Raw genomic sequence first — 18,790 nt, 5'->3', positions numbered from 1 at the left:
GTTGCAGCTTATATGAATTGCACACAGGCTATTTGGATGAGGCACATTTTGGAAGGTTTTAAGATAAAGATTTCATAACCTATAAAGATTTTATGTGATAACACAAGTGCCATAAATATTTCCAAGAATCATGTTTTGCACGCATGAACCAAGCACATTGAATTGAAGTATCATTTCTTGAGGGAAAAATTTCAGAGCAAAGATGTTATCTTAGAGCATGTTTCTACCAAGGAGCAGCTTGCAGATATTTTTACCAAACCTTTGCCTAAGACTACTTTTGAGTATCTTAGAAGTCAATTAGGGGTTGTCCCTCTTCATGAAGTTAGTTTAACATGATGTTGACTACATCAGTCCCTGAATCACTTGCAAAATTTTACAAGGGTTGGTGTAGAAGTGGATGTATTCCACAGGGGGAGCATCAAGTTGCAGTATGTTGTTGATGCATAGTGAAAATTTGATATTACATGTTTTACTTTCAAGCATTGCTGTCAAAGGGGGGGAATAATTATGTGATTATGGGAAGGAAAACTAGTGACAGACTAAAGACAGAGAGAGCATGTGAATACTTGGTAATGTAAATTGGGATTCCTATTCACAATCATAGCAACAAAGAAATGGTGTTTATATTTGTATTGCCATCAATGCCAAAGGGGGAGATTGTTGGCATTTGCATGAAGATTGCATTAATGATATGTTATGTTGTCATTGATGTCAATTGAACTAGTAATGATACTGTTGATATTATTATTATTGTTGATATTGTCTTGTAACCGGTAGGAAGAGCTTTGTGAAGAATATTGTAAATCAGTATGTAAGTTTGTGAGTTGAACCGGTAACCAGAGTAAAAGGTTAAACCCTTTCTATGTTATGTAACTAGTAAACCCTACCAATTGTTTTTGTTAAACCCTAACCAATTAAGGTTGTTGAACTGGTTATGTTGTTTTATGATCTAATGTTTAGTGGTAATGATGGTGACACGTAAGGTCATTGTATGAAGACAAGGTCAATTGTTTTGGCATGTTTGTTTGTTTGTCTAGGGAATGAGAAAAGTGTATTGCATCTAATGCAAAGTGTGTGATGAATTTCTGAGATCGATGAAGGAGTAATCAAGGAGTGGTTGAGCTTTTCTTGATTGATGTGTAGAGATTGCTATGAAATCGAATGGTCATGGTTGTACTGACTTGTTTGTAATATCGATGAGAGGATTGGATTTTTGTTGTGTTACCAACCTAATTGATTTGTATTTAAGGTCGATGCAGTTGTTTTGTTTAGTGTTGGCAAGAGTTGATAGAAATCAGTTGAGTGTGTGTTTGTCGAACCAGAGAATGAGTCTACAGTTTGAGTAAAGGAAGATAGAAGCTTAAATGGATCTAATCAAGCAAGTGTAGTGCTATTCAGACATATCAAGAAACTCCTGTTGTTTTTTAACAATTACAATAGAATTGAAATCCCCTAACCAGGTAAACTCTAACAAGATTGGTTACTTATTAAATCCTCTAACAAGGTGGTCCATTAGATTGGATTTTCAAATCCTCTATTGAGGTTACTCCTTATAGGGTATTGGCTTCTAACAAGACATTTGTAGTTAATCCCTTAACCGGGTGATTCCTAACAGGATCAATTCTTAACAGGACTTTTGTAAAAGCTTTAGCAGGCTTGGCTCCTAACAGGGTAAACTTCAAAAGAGTTCAGATATTATCCCGTGAGTCCCATCTCACTGTGATTTTTACCTATTTAGGTTTTCCACGTATAAATACTTGTGTCATGTGGTGAATGTTTTTGTGGTTATAATCTTATGGTTGATTTGATTAACTACTTTACTATTTTTGATAAGGCATGATAACCGGAAGCATTCAGAAATGAAGCATTGGCATATGATAAAGCATTTGGATGTTTACAAGTTAAATGTTGTTTACTGTTAAGTTGTTGTAGCAGTCAACTAGTATTCTTATGAGTATTGATCTTGACAGTGGTATTTCATTGATAAGTTTTCTTTGTATGTTTGAGATTGAGTTTGGGAAGTTTGTATCAGTTTTTCTATTTACTGATCCCCCCCCCTCTCAGTAATCTACCAGATACTTATTATTTCATCATACCATCAAGGAGTATGATCTCATTGAACAACTTAAAGCTACTATTGCCAAGGTTTCTATTTGGGATTTGGTTCAAACTTCATCCGCTTATCATGGGATGTTACAAGATGCTTTAAAAAACTTAGACATCCCACCTACGGTGACACCTAATAACATGGCTTCTTTGATTGATCCTACAAACAAACCCAAAGATCAAATTGCATTCACACAAGATGAGTTACCTTCTCATGAAATCAAACATCAATATGATTCTATCATGATTGTGGTTATTATCAACAATAGTGCTATAAGACGAACCCTTGTGGACAATGGGTCTCACCTTAATATTTGCAGTGTGGACTTATTGGATAAGATTAATGTGGATTGTTCTCTCATTGAACCTACTTCTATTTATATTTGAGGCTTTGAAAACATTGATAAAAAAACTTTAGGTGTCATAACCTTGCCTATTAAGGCAAGTCCTGTTACTTTATCTACACCTATTCATGTCATGCCTAGTAATTTGACATATAACCTTCTATTATGGATACTGTGGATTCATAGCATGCAAGTTGTCCCCTCAGCTTTACATAGGCAATTCAAGTTCATTTATAATAATTAGACATACACCTTGTTAGCTGATACCAATCTTCAAGCTCCATTAAAAGCTGGATCTTCTTGTTTGACTACTTCTCATTCTTCTCCTAGTCTTCCTACTTCTTCAAATACATCTATTTTCTTTAATGATGTTGTTCCTTATAATACTCCTAATTCTTGTACTCAATCAGAATCTCCTCCCAAAGATATCTTTTCTCCTAAAGGAATGCTCTCAGATGATGATTGGGGATCTCAAGACTTTAATCCTACTTTTATAGCAGAGTATAGAGTATCTTGGAAAACTAAGAAGGAGAAATATAAGGAGGAACCTAAAGAGAAACCCACTTTGTCTAAACAACTAAGTAACCACTTTGTGGCTGCTTCTAATTAAAATAATACTTCAAATCCTTCCTCTAATTCATAGAGCACTGAGACCTATGAGGTGCAACCATCTCTTTCTGATTTGGCATCCCTTTATGGTCCTAGTTTTCACATTTTAGCTAAGAGTGGCTATAATGGAAATGGTTGTGGTGCAAATGAACAAGGAATTAAAGTTCCTTTAGAACATAACACACATGAAGCTTCATTTGGACTTGATATAATCCTTCTAAGCCCACCAAAGCATCTAAAACGCCATCTCCCAATGTGAATTCTATATTTAGTAGTGATGATGACCTCACCTTAATTAAATCATCTTCTACTTCTTTCAACACTCATCCCCCTCATAAGGAAATCTTGGTGATGAACAAATCTCTTTATGAATCTCCTCAAGAGATTTCTAATTCCAATTATGAGACTTTATCATCTACTCATTCTAAAATACCTTCTTCTAGGAATAAGGCTCTAATGAATTACACTTATCCCTCTCCTAAGATTTCTTGTGTGAAAGAAAAATATGACTTAGTGGCCTATTCTTCTCCTATAAACTTCTCTCTTTCTAAAGACTTTTTAACATTCATAATCTTATATATGTTTTTAATCTCACTTATAGTAGAGAATTTAACATATCATATTCAAATACCTCACTCAATCTATCATGTCTTTAAATAACATTAATGGATATTATGTTGCTCATCATTATGTGACATTTGTAGCTCACTCATTGGGGGCTCATTGTCATTCATGATGGTACAATTTCACGTGTAATCATAATTTTTGAAGCAGCATAATAGTCTATTTCTATCTCATCTCTTCTCCCTATATATGGGGGGAAAGAGTGATTTCAAATATCTCTCCTTCTTAAGATTAAAATTTCCCCTTTGTGAAGTAGTGTCTTCTATAAGGATATCTTATTGATTGTAGAGGTGTATTCATATTTGAATTCCTTCTCTCATACTGGAACAAGCATCCCTAATTGGGATCTTAAGTACATATCCTTAATTGGGACCTCCTCCTTGGTGTTGGAAGTCTTTGATCATTCATCAATTTCTTTTCTTCATTGAGTAGTATTTTCTATAATAAACCCTTCTATTTTTTGAACGTGCATGTCCCTGATGAGGATATCTTGCCTTCTTTAGAAGAGCGTTGCTATGAATAATCTCTCTTTGATGTCATTTCAATCCTCCATTCTTTTCCAATTTCCTTTATGGAGTTGAATTTTTGGATTATATCTCTTGCATTTGTTTCCATTTAAAATCTTTCATCTTGTGTTAGAGAGCTCTCAAATCCTCACACTCTTTGTTTTGTTGGAATTGAGGTTTAGTCCTCTTTCTTACCAAATGATTCTTCATTAGTTTTTTTATCTTATTTCAATTATTCTTGTGAGTATTTGTCATCAATCTTCTTTCACAATTCGATGTGGTAAACATGGTACCCTATTTCAACTGACTAAATTAGCAAGCCGAAATAGGGGGGGCATGTAGCTACCCTCAAATTTTCCTCACCTTCATTAGTAAGCATTTAGGTGATTTTGTGATTTTATCTAACATGTGGATTTTTAGGGGTGTACTGCAGATACCATTGGGGGCTTCGTCCGACAACTTGTGGATATATCCTTTTTCATGAATATTTATTTTTCTTAACTTTATCTTGCATATGCATGTAGTGTCATATGACCGCTAAAGTGGGGGCTAAATGTAGCATCGTAAATTGTACACCCTTTCTAGGGTGGTATAATTTTATGCTTAGTTTAGCACCCGCCTTAGTGTGTTTGCATCTTGCATTGTAATTTCTCTTTAACCATTGATCAATTAATTTAATTAAATCTAAAGTCATATTTCATCACTCCCCATATCATAAAATTATGCCCTTTACCCTAAGTGTGCCCCTTTTTATTTTATTCCTCCAATAAATCATTAAATCATAAACCCTAATTTTTTACCTTTAAGGCCTAATTTTTCATATCAAAACATCTTGAAATCAATTGTAACTTTGGGATTTGCTCTAATATCATCATATCTAACGACCCTGAAAATTTTGTGAAAATTTGGTTGGGCCTGACATTTTTCTGCAAAATTTCAGGAGCATAATTCTATGATATTATAATGCTTAACCCGAGGAAATTGGTGAGAAATTCAAATCCTAGGTCGGCCTAAAGATGAAATTAAGATCTAGGGTTTCATACATAAGAGCTCTCTTTCTTCATTTGAAGGCATCTATTCGAATCTACAAAAAGGGAGTTTTTGGTGAAAAGAGCTAGCGATCACAAGGAGCCTTCTATGTAGTGAAAGAGAAGCTTATGTGGAGTCTTCAACAATATTCATCAAGAATTCATTAAGTAATCATCAAGTATTCATCAACAATTAGGAGCCTTGAAGACATTAAAGGATAATAGGAGATCAAGTGGTTGATATCTCTCCCTTGGAGATTGTTGCAAGTGTAGGAACAGGTACCCGGGAGACTTTCAGGATTAGCAGAAGACACAAGGATAGTTGCAAGCTTCAGATCTAACCTAAAACCATCAGGGATAGGGGCGTGGAGGACCAAGGCATGGCACCCTGGTCCCTCCACTTTCAAGTGATTTTCAGCAGGGTGGTGTCTTAGAACCTTCAGATTGCAGGCCTTCAGTTGTAACCTCTTGTCTATAGAAACAGAACCAAAGCCTAGCACTCCTGTCCAAGTCAATTTGGCTCATTATTCAACACCAGGTACACATCCAAATTCCTCCCCCTTCTCTACTTTTAGTATCTCATTTTTAGATCTACAAGTGTATGAAATTTTAGTTCATATATGCTTCATTGTTCATCTCCTAGTCTAGTTGATCAATCTTTCACGTCTTATATTCATATACAACAAGAGGAATAGAAAACCTAAGAGAAAATCCTTGGCTCTCTGTTTCTCACAAGAAGTATCCAAAGTGATCTATCTCCCTAGGCTCTTTCATATTCCCAATATGTTGGCAAAAGAGGGATTAGGCCCTAGTCACCCGGTCTCTCTTTTTCCCCTCCACACATTCCTTACGTGATTTGGGAAAGGAACTATTGGCATTGTGTTGTGATTGATGTCAACTAGTATAGCATGTCACCAGTAAGTATGGAATGTTGACCGGTGAGAAATTATTGGAGACTGATATGGTATGTCAATCGGTGAGAGATGTGTTGGCAGTATGTTGTTGCCAACCGGTAAGCATTATAACCGATAAGAAAGCAAGGTTGATCTAATGAAGAAGTGCAGACAACCAGTATGTTGTTTGTTTGATGTCATTAAACAAGACTCCCATAGGATAAAGATGTCACTGAATGAAGAGAATAATGATAGAAAGTGTGTTGCCTCGAGATAGCAAGGAAGACATATGGGAAGTCTATCGGGTTATATGTCAGGTTGAAGTTGTGTCTGCTCAAACAGGGAAGTCATATTGGTGCAATACCGAAAGCAGAGTGCACAATGTAATGACAACCCAGTTCCCACCAGTTATTGGCCAGCAGATGACAAGGATCTACTTCCACCGGTAAGTAGTAATACTTAGCTTATCTCATAACATGCATGGAATGCATCATAACCTTCTAGGATAAGATAGAAAAGTCAAAGGTAGGTGATTGAAGGCTTATAATAGATGACCATAGTGGAACATGAGGATGCCTCTGCAATGTGAAACCAGAGATGTGCACCAGATCAGCAAGATTAACCATGATGAGCTACCAGGATAGATGAGGAAGAGTGAGTTGTGATGTGTTTGCCACTTTGGCAAACCGATTGAGAGGAGAACCAGTCAAATGAAAATGAAGGTTTGATTTAGTAGCTGCAGACATGGAGTTACCAGAATGTTGATATCAACAGAGATCCCTGTTGATGATTGATGTCTGTGTTGTCATGTCACTGGTGTGATAGAATGTGTGCATTGGAGACTATTGACATTAGTGAACTCACAATACTGGTTCCCACTTTTTGACCAACTTTGACACTTGGATGAACATTTTGAAAAAAGTCTTCAATTTCCGACACCTATAACTTTTAAACTGTTAATAATTTAAAGATGATGTAAAATAGTGATTTGTACCATCTTGTATGTATATTTTCTAAATATATTTTTTTCAAATTTTTTTGAATAAAATTTTATTGATTTTTCCATCTCCCTCAAAATGTAGTTTTTTACAACAAACATAATTTCTTAAGAGTGATGTGCATCCCGAAACACATAACTTTTTTTCTATAAATGATAAAAACTATATTCTTTTGAATTTTGGTTTGAAGATCAATACCCAGTGCATGCAGTTGGTTTGGTATTGATATGTTGAATATTTTTTATTTTATTTAGTTTCAAAGTCCGATTAATTATAATTTAGTTATAGGTGTACGTTTGAACACATAACTTGTTCTATATATAGAAAAATTCAATTTTATCTTTTTTGTTAGAAAGAAGACATCAATACCTAGTGCATAGATATTTTTCAGATTTTTTAAAATTTGTTTACTATTTTTCCCAATGCATTGAACAAAGAAGTTCATGTTCGATGAAAAAACTACATTCATAAGAAATAAAATAAAAATATAATAATGAAATTAAATATATTTAAAATTATACTATTTGGAAAGCTTATAATGACTAAATACTTAAAAACATAAAACTTCTAAATAAATTCAATTGACCCCCCAAAAGCTAATGTAAAATTGATTTTTAATCAACATTTGATAGATGCAAAGGAGACTACGTTGCAAGTATGCTTTAGAAGTAGAGAGGTTCTATCCAAGAAATTTTGATCTAAGAGTATTTGATCTAACTCTCTTCAATGAATTACTTCAAATCGAACCTCCTAAAGCTTAAATCATTATATTTTCTAAAAAATGTATGATTTTAACAAAAATAAAGATGTACCAAAAAGTGGGAACCAACATTGTGAGTTTAATGTCAATCGGTAAGAGACCAAAGAAGCAAAGGTTGAAAGGCTTTCACCAGATGGAGATATGTATAATGACTCACTCTGAATATATGCTAAGGTTTGGCAAGTTTATGACCAAGGTGATTGTATCCCACCAGCAGAACAGGAGACTGCATAGTTCAAAGGTTCATCGCTTAGTGCATGACTGGTAGGGTAAGAAGACTGGTAGTATGATGTATACCAGTTGTGTGTTGTGGTCAGTGACTAAGCATGAACTGACACAGTGGAATCTACTGATTTGTACGCTAACAAAGATGACATGAGGATACCAGGTGGCAAGCATACAAAGGTTAGTGAAGAGTGCTTCAGTGAGGTAGTTGCAGAGTCGACTGACATTAAATGAAGACCCCAAAAATCACAGGTTAGATGTAAAGGGTTGCATCTCAAGGCAAAACAAAGGATGGAGATATGATTCCTTGACGTCAATAATTGACACAGGATATCCAAGTGCAAATCGAATTTTTTGAAGACAACCATGAGATCATTCAATATGATTGACATAGTAGGGTCAGTGTTTTCTAGGTATATAAAATTTGTATTGGAAGAAAAGAGATATGGTGGTGCCATCTGAGTTGTTGCAGGTTGTCCACCTCAAAGATGAGATCCAATCTAATCGCATATAGCTCATGGTCGATGAAGAAACCCTAGCACAGCAAGTTTGAATGTCCATCTTAGCGGGAAAGCTCAAGTATAAATATGTCGACCAAAGACCTTAGGTGATTGATGCTGCTGGATGTTGTGGTGTTGGATATTGAAGAACAAAGTGTGAGTATGCAATAGAGAGTCAATCAATCAGAGAATTCAATGAAGAATATTGAAGTGACTAAGTGCTTGAGAGAACCGGTAAGAGGATTTAACTGGTGAGCTATCATAGAAACTAATTGATCATTCAACCAGTAGTGTCCATCTGGTAAGAAGGCAAGAGTGAGTGAAGCGGTGAAGAGTGAGTGTCAAAAAAGATCCAACAAGGAAGAAGTAGAGAGGAGGCAGAGTGACAAAAAGAGATTCAACTGGTAAGGGTTGAGGTAACCAGTGAAGCAGTTGTAGAGTCTGTCAGTTCACTTAAAGGTCAATGTTTGAACTAGTAAGGTTGCAGTAGAGAGTGAAGGAGAGTAGAAATAGTGTGAGTGGAGAACCAACAGAGAACAGAGTAGGGTTGAACAGGAAGAGAAGAGTTAAACCGGAAGAGAGAATTAAATTATAGAGATTACAAAACTCATTTGTAACCGGGTTTGATAATATTCATTGTATTCACTTAGTTGGTGCTCGGTGCAGGGGTTGGTGCTCCTTGGGTTGGTACCCTAAAATTAGGGGTTGGTACTCCTTGGATTGATGCCCTAAACTTTGTATTCATTTGTTTATTGTGAGGCTGGATTGGAGCAGTAGACTCCAGCAAAATTTCTCATCGACGTTTTTCCCATATTGGGTTTTCCTCGTATATCCTATGTTATGTGATGTGCCTTTTGTGTAGGCTTGCATTTTGGTCTTCCCTTATCTCACTAGTATATTTACTTGGTCTTTGAAATGTTAACCAGTACTCAGACTTAGGACTAAAAGGTATAAGATTGGAAACCACTGATGCACCCCCCCTCTCAATGGCATCTTGTGTTCTACAATTGGTATCAGAGCCTAGGTTCCCAGTTAGATAAGCTTTCTCCAGCTTAGGTAGATTTTGGTTTTGAGAACACAATGGTCAGTTTTGAGTCAATCTCTATTTTGGTGTTTGATGGGTCAAACTATTTCATTTGGAACTGTAGAATGGAAGTCTTCCTGTCATCATTAGGCTATGATGTCTAGATGTTAGTTGTGAATGGTTATTCTAGTCCTGCTAGTCCTCCCACCGGTGTTAAAGCTAAAAAAATATCTATGTGCAATGTGAAAGCCATGAAAACTATACTTAGTGGGCTTTTCAGTGATGCTTCTTCAAAGGTGGATAGGTGCAAGTCTGCAAAAATCCTATGGGACACATTGAAGAAGCTCTATGGTAATGAACCTAACACTGCAGAATCGGTTTGTGAAAGAAAGATGATCAATAAAACAAACACATGTGTAGATGGTAAAGGTAGAGCAGTCAACTATTGCAGCAATGATGAAGAGGAAACTCATCTCTTCATGGCCCAAGAGACTCACAGTGAGATGCACACATCAAAAAGGGATAACATAGATCAATCCTACCAGAAAGATGTGTTTGGTAATGATGGTGAAGATGAAGAGGAAATTGAAGCTCAAGTTGATATTGAAGGGGAGTTGATAAGTGCACTCGAGGAGCTTAGTAGAGTAAGAAAAGAATACAAGATGTTCAAGAATGTTGCTATTGTGGAACAAAACTAGTTGATCAAAAGCCTCCAAGAGTTTGAGTCAACCATTGAAAATTTGAAAGCACAAGTGGATGATGCAAAAAAGGATGAGTGCAGAATTAGAATCAGATTTGCATATCAAGAAGTGCAGGTGCAAAGATTTACAATCAGAGCTAGAGGCCAAGGACCAAGAGTGTCAGAAGAAAAAAGGAGAAATGGAGAATCTCAAGAAAGACCTTGAGAAATGTCAAGATGAGCTCAAGGTGAGGATCCAGTATGATAGCATCTCTAAAGCCTTTGACAAAATGTTGAATAAACAAAAACACTCCAAAGAATATCGGACCTAATTAGGTCTTGATGTCGGTAAATGCTCCACAAGCAAGGACATCTCCAACAAAGACATTCAATTTGTCTCATCAAGTGGAAATAAAAAAGAAAAAATCTTCACTATCAGAAATACTTCAATAAGGAAGATAGACCTAACTACAAGTAGTGAAGACATGAGGATGAAGACCTGTGCTAGAAGAAGGAATAATGTAGATCCTAAAGGGAAAGGAAAGATGAGAGGAAAACATAATATAAGACCTCCTACTAATAAAATACAAAGAAATGATGTTTCTCACAAGACAAGACAATAGTGGCAAAAGGAAGGGATCAAATGAAAGGATTGCAGTGATTGGACAGCTCAAGACAGGTCTCTGGAGAAGTAGAAATGCAGAACCCAAACCGGTAAGATCACCTCATATTTGGCAAAACAAATTTGTAAGTTATAAGCCCTCCTTCTCAGGTTAGTGTTCTTCATGCAAAGACTATGGTCATAAAGCAGATGAATGTAAAATAAGGTCTAGGAATAGTAATTTTGTTGGGCAAAGATGTAAGGCATATGTGCATAAGATGTCAAAATGTAGAAACATACATTTGCCCTTTCTCGATTATGCTAACAATAATTATTTGGCTATTCCAAGAAAAGGAAATACTGGATGTTATCATTGTAATGGTTTTGGCCATAGAAGCCATGAATGCAGGGAGAAGAGATTTTAGTCACATGATAGCCGGTGTAACATCTATGCTCAATATGGAAGTGGTTATAGAGCATATGGGAGTCAAAGACCTCCATGGAACCAAAGGAGAAATGTTCTTGCAAGAACAAGAAATCTACCGGTTCTGGTAGCTGGTTACAACAACATGATCAAGAGAAGAAGATCAAACTGGTGTGATGGAAGGTCCTCTAATCATTTGTTTGGCATGAACACAGTCTGTTACTACAAAAATGCTTCCAGTCATGCTACATAATTGTGTGGAGAAAAGACCAATCAACAGAGGCAAATTAGCACTTCTCCAAAGATTGTAAATGAGAAAAGGGAGATCAAGTAGGTATGGAGGAAGAAGTAAGAGAGTAGAACCATGGACCGACACTATGCATTCAATGCATTGGTGATATCTTCTAAGGCTTAAGGGAGATGCAGGACCTTAGGGGGAGTTACATATTGATCACATCATTCACCCCCATAGTTGAAATTGACAAATGGAAGGACAAGCTACTACCGGTATAAAGGAAAAGATGAGATGGCAGTGTGTGTAGTTAGTACCTTGGCTACACATCTACATATGAGAGATGGATTACTGACGCATGTGGCAGTGGATGGCTCAAACTGCAAATTGGGATCAAAGGCACTTGACTCTAGATGACAAAGGCTAGAGGAAGGTTCTCCCAGTAGAGATGTTGGTCCGATATAGTAAACCGATATGTATAGCATGTTGTTGGTATGGATATTAACCGACATTGCAGATTGTGTAAGTCAATGTGTTCCGGGATCATTGCAATAACTTTGGTGGCGTGGATTGAGGAAATTATGTCTCAAGTGATATTGGAGAAGACTTGAATGACAATGTGTTGGTCTGGTAGTCGACCTTATATGCATGCATCATTTTTTAGTTAACCGGTTTAATAGTTGACATAATGGTAATGTGGTTTGGCATTGTGATCATGTAAGATCATGTCATAAGTTTTGATGGATATCATGGAGCTAGAAGATCATCGGTAGATCATCCATGCTTCGCTTTATCAGTATAAGGTGCAGAATGGAGTCTCAGTTCAGGACCTGACAGGCAATGAATGATAACTCAATGATGAACGGATAGTACCAAACCGGTACTGAGAGGGGGGAGGTGAATCAGTATAGACAAAAATACAATCCTAAACTGGTTTGTCAGCAAACATTGTGCTTTGGTAGACAAATAGTAACACTGGTCTTAAACAGAGTACAACCGGCAAAACCTAGAATAACTAAGACAAGCATAAACCGGTTGACACTTATATTTTCATACAATCTAATACTTCATTTCATTTCACCCTAGTGCATGAACAAGTAATCTATCATCAAAGATATATATAAACAGCTAGATCAACATGATTTACCTTCAAACACAAATCACTTAAACCATCACATGAATAACACCACACATGACACAGATTTTTCACATGGAAACCCAACTGGGAAAAACCACGGTGGGGATGAATACCCACAAGCTATTTTTGAACTCTTTAGAAGTCTGCTCTATTAGGAGCCTTGTCCGGTTAAAGACTGATACAATAGGTTCTCTTAGGAACCAATCCTATTAGGGATCACCCGGTTAAGGGTTAAACCCTGTTAAAGGTTACCTTGTTAGAGGATTTCAAGAACTCAATGGTTTTGAGTCACCCTGTTAAAGGATTTTAAGTAAGTCGATTAAAGCTACCTTGTTAAGGGATTTCCCAACTATTGAAGTGGTTAGAGATCAACAGGTATTACAATGATCTGGTAACAGCACTCAATGCCAATGTAGATCCGCTTTAGCTCCTCTTCACCTTCTGCACTTACACTCTGTAGGTATCACTTCTCTCTTTCGGTCCGGCAAGAATCACATATCTCTTCTCTTGGATACACACACACAACTTTTGCCAACAACCTCAGAAAGAAACACAACATCAACCTTATAGGAAACATATAGGTCGGTAGCATAAACCCTAAACCCTAAACCTATTAGGTTAAGCAATTCAAATGGTTCAATCCTGACCATTGAGCACATTGCATTAAATGCAACAGTCTTGAGCCAATCTCAAGATGTTCTCCATCGTTCATTTTCCACTGATTTCATGGCGACTGATAACCCATCACGCGTTATCACCGTTTACAGACTTCGCACATTCCCGAGGTAGATAGGAACAATCTCCTTCATGCAAGATCCTTCACGTGCACAAAGCTAACATGGCAACACGATTTATTCTTCATTACAATGCTAACTCATCACACAAAGTCACTGATTAAGTCACATAGGCTTGAGGCACTTCAATGGGAAACCCTGAAGTTGAGACTACCAACCAATAGTCATACAAAGCTTCCATGTGTCAGTTCCCATAACCACATGTCAGTTCACCTTAAACAAACACACCGCTTCACTTTGGCACAAATGTCGGTTCACAGTGTTATACCGATTCTCACATATACTGTTTCTCTCCTCTTCAATAGATTGACGTCAATGACAACATACAATTTCATCATTTCCTCATACCGGTTCACATAATGCCAACAATCTCCCCCTTTGGCATTGATGGCAATATACAAAGATATCTCTCCACTTCACATCTTCTCCCCCAATTTCTGCAAATATCTTCTCTGCTTCTCTTCTTCTCTCCCTTTGACAACAATGCCAAAGTACAAGCACAAGCTTCCCTATTCCATTATGTTGCTCCCCCTGAGGAGTAGCATCCTTCAACACATCAATCCTGAAGAAAAATTTGACTATGCAATACTTGATTGATGTGGAGCATATACCTTTAGTTTCCCTCTTCAAGGGGCAGCACCCCTAATTCGCCTCTTAAGTACATAAATGTAGCCTTTGGGAGAGGCATGGTGAATATGTCTGCTAACTGCTCCTTACTGGAAACATGTTCCAGTGCAATCTCTTTGTTCTGAACCTTTTCCCTCAAGAAATGATATTTAAGCTCAAAGTGCTTGGTTTTAGAATGTAAAACTGGATTCTTGGAGATGTTAATTGCACTAGTATTGTCACAAAGTATACTTACCAATTCAGATACAGGAACTTTGAAGCCATTTAATACATGCTTCATCCAAATTGTCTGAGTGCAACTCATGAAAGCTACAACATACTCTGCTTCCACTGTAGACTGAGAGATACAACTCTTCTTCTTACTCATCCATGAGACCAGTCTACCACTGAGAAAGAATGCACCACCGGTTGTGCTCTTCCAATCATCCACATTACCTTCCCAATCAGCATCTATGAATACTTTCAAGTCGAAATCCTTGCTATATGGATACCACAATCCATAATCAATAGTTCCTTTCAGATACCTAAGAATCCACTTGACTGCAACCAAGTGGGATTCTCTTGGGCTTTTCTGAAACCTTGCAGTAATGCCAACTGCATGTGCAATATCTGGTCTGCTATGCACTACACAATGCAACTTACCAATCATTGATCGGTATTCCTTCTCATCAACCAATGTCAAGTCATCCTCTTTGGATAGTTTACAACCGGTCACCATCGGTGTACCAACTGGTTTTCTATCTTCCATGCCAAAGGTCTTCAACACCTCTTTGACATACTTGGACTGAGTGATAAAGATTCCATCTTTCATCTACTGAATCTGTAGTCCAATGAAGAACTTAATCTCCCCTATGAGTGACATCTGAAACTCTTTCTTCACCTCATCTGCAAACTCATGACTCATCTTGTCATCTTCACCAAAGATAATGTCATCAACAAATACCTCACAGATCAGGATCTGATCTCCTTCAGACTTCAAGTAGATATTGCTATCTTTGCTTGTTCTCTCAAATCCAATCTTCACAAGATGGGAGTGCAGGCATTCATACCATGCTCTAGGTGCCTGCTTTAGACCATATAAGGCTTTATGTAGCCTACATACCATGTCACTATCCTCAGATAGGGAAAACCCATCTGGTTTCTCTATATACACCTCCTCTTCAAGTACACCATTTAGGAATGCAGATTTTACATCCATTTGATATACTTTGAATCCTTTAAAAGTTGCATATGCAAGAAGCATATGAACTCCTTCCAATCTAGCTACAGGAGCAAAGGTTTCTCCATAGTCTTCTCCTTCTTCTTGGGCATATCCTTTGCACACCAGTCTGGCTTTGTTTCTAATCACTGTGCCACCCTCATTCAGCTTATTTCTGAAAACCCATTTGGTACCAATGACATTTTTATGCTCCGGTCTGGGTACCAAAGACCATGTACCATTTTTCTCTATCTGGTCAAGTTCCTCTTCCATTGCCTTGATCCAGTCTTCATCTTTATGTGCCTCTTTGAATGATTTAGGCTCAAATTCAGAGATCATACATGATTTTTCTGTGACCTTTCTTCTTGTAAGAATTCTTGCATCCTTATCTCCTATGATCTGCTTAAGATCATGATTCAGCTTGACATACCGAGGAATGGTCTTAATAGATTCCTCTTGCTTTTCTTCTTCATCCTCATCTCCATCAATATCAACATCTACATCTACCGGTGTAGGAACACTATTACTGGTACTTGGTTGACTGACAACCGGTTCCCAGAAGGTTACAACCGGTTCATTTATCGCTTGCTCACTGCCGGTTTCCTCAGTTTTCTCAGAGGTTTCATCAACTCTTACATTGATGCTTTCCATAATTCTCTAATTCCTATTATTGAAACACTTGAGAGCTTTTCTCTTGGTGGAATACCCTAGGAATATTCCCTCATCACATTTTGCATCAAATTTTCTCTGGTGTTCACCCCTCTTGATGTAACATTTGCTACCAAACACTCTAAAGTAGCTAACCATAGGTGTCTTACCTGTCCAATACTCATAAGGATTTTTATCCTTACCTTTCTTAATGAGTACCCGGTTCATTGTGTAGACTGCAGTGCTCACCACTTCTCTCCAAAAGGTGTGAGCTACCTTTGCTTGAATCAACATAGTTCTAGTTGCTTCAACCACAATCCAGTTATTCTTCTCTGCTAGGCCATTCTGCTGTGGAGTCCGGGGGGCAGACAGTTGCCTCTTGATGCCATGTTCTTCATATTACTTGTTGAATTCACCGGAAGTGAATTCCCCTCCTTGATCAGTTCTCAGGGACTTGATCCTTTTACTACTTTCCTTCTCCACTAATGCTCTGAAAGCTTTGAACTTTACAAAATCTTAAGACTTATCTTTCAAGAATGTGACCCACATCATTCTTGAGCAGTCATCAGTGAGAATCCTGAAGTACCTATCACCCTGCACACTCCTAGTTTTCATAGGACCACACAAATTAGTGTGCACAAGATCAAGCAAATTGTCAACAGTGAAAGGTTTTCCTTTAAAGGTTGAGGAAGACATTTTCCCTAGTTACACTCTCTGCACAAGATATTTTCTAGTTTTCTCATCACCGGCAACCCTCTAACTACCTTGACCTTACTGGCCTTCATAATGTTATCAAAGTTTACATGGTAGAGTCTCCTATGCCATATCCAGCTATCATCAAATTGGTGGCATGCTGGTGGCCACCAATTCACCATTCTTTCCTTTGATTCTGCACACTCCATTCTTGAATTCCAGAGTGAGACCATTGTCATTCAGCTAGGCAACACTCAGAAGGTTGTGTCTGAGACCATCAACCCAATACACATTATCAACACTACTCTTTCCATTTAGAGAGATGGACCCTCTGCCTTTGACCATACATGGTGCATCATTACCAAAGCAAACCACACCACCATCATACTCTTCCAAGGATAGAAACTTGCTCCAGTCACCATTCATATGGTGAGAACAACCACTGTCAATAATCCACTCATTGGAATTATCAAAGCAGGAGATAAGAGCCTTCTTGTCTAACACATCTTCCTTGATAGAAACAAACACAATATCTTCATTTTCTTCATCTTCTGATTCCTCATCTGTGACACCTTCATCAACTGCCACAAAACAGTTTCTCTGGTTTCCTCCTTTGAATTTCTTAAACCTTTTCAGTTTGTCCTTGTTGTTGCCATTAGGACAGTTTACAACAATATGTCCTATCCGGTTACAAGAAAAGCATTTCAAAGGGAGCTTACCTCTGTATTTTCCCATTCCTTTAGGAAGTTTCCTAGCAAGAAGAGCTTCAAATGCCATCAGAATCTCCTCATCATCCATTTCTCTGCTCTATCTTGGTTCACCACTAGTGCTAGCTTCTTTTCCTTTTCTGGATGGTATAGAAGAAGCTTTAAAAGTCGATTCAGTCTTTTGAACACTGCCATCGAAACTATTTAGCTCATAGGCTGTCAACTTTGCAATGATGGAGTCTAGGGATACCTCAGTCTTGTTTATTGATCTCAACTCTTGAATAGAAGCAACCCTTATTGCATAGACCGGTAATAAGGATCTCAAGACTTTGCTTACCATGGTGGAATCTTCCATTTTACCACCTACACTCTTGATATCTCCAACAACAGTTTTGATTCTTATTCCATACTGTTGAATGGTCTCACCTTCAACCATCTGCATGTCTTCAAACTTCCCTCTAAGACTTTCTTCCTTATCTTGTTTTACATGCTCATCACCGCCATAGATATTTTCAAGAGTATCCCATACTTCTTTGGGATTTACTTTATTGTGGACATCAATAAACTCAATGTCAAATAAACTGCTAATTAGGGCTTCCATGACTTGCCCATTCTCCTACATCTCTCTCTTTTGGTCATCGGTGAGAGTACCGGTAGGGGAAACATAGGCATTCTCAACATAGCTCCATTGTTGAGCACCCATGCTTCTAATGTATATCTTCATTCTGTCTTTCCATATACTGAAACTTTCTCTGTTCAACTTTGGACCTTCCCTCTTCATCATTAGACTGGGATCTTTACCTCAAGCTGTTAAGCTTATAACACAAAGGACCTGGAGGACACTCTGATACCAATTGATAACTCAATGATAAATGGATAGTACCAAACTGGTACTGAGAGGGGGGGGGGTGAAACAGTACATACAAAAATGCAATCCTAAATCAGTTTGTCAACAAACACTGCACTTTGGCAGACAAACAGTCACACCAATCTTCAACAAATTACAACTGGCAAAACCCAGAATAACTGAGACAAGCATAAACCAGTTGACACTTATCTTTTCATATAATCTAATACTTCATTCCATTTCACCCTAGTGCATGAATAGGTAATCTAACATCAAAGATATATATAAACAGCTAGATCAACATGATTTACCTTTAGACACAAATCACTTAAACCATCACATGAATAACACCACACATGACACAGATTTTTCACGTGGAAACCCAACTGAGAAAAACCACAGTGGGGATGAATACCCACAAGTTGTTTTTGAACTCTTTAGAAGTCCGCTCTGTTAGGAGCCTTGTTCGGTTAAAGACTGATACAATAGGTTCTATTAGGAACCGATCCTGTTAGGGATCACCCGATCAAGGGATGTCTAGAATACCTAGATAAGGGTTAAACCCTGTTAAAGGTTACCTTGTTA

The sequence above is a fragment of the Cryptomeria japonica genome, chromosome 4 (assembly GCF_030272615.1).
Source record: "Cryptomeria japonica chromosome 4, Sugi_1.0, whole genome shotgun sequence".
In the NCBI taxonomy this organism is placed as follows: Eukaryota; Viridiplantae; Streptophyta; class Pinopsida; order Cupressales; family Cupressaceae; genus Cryptomeria; species Cryptomeria japonica.
Note: the sequence above shows the minus strand (reverse complement) of the source record.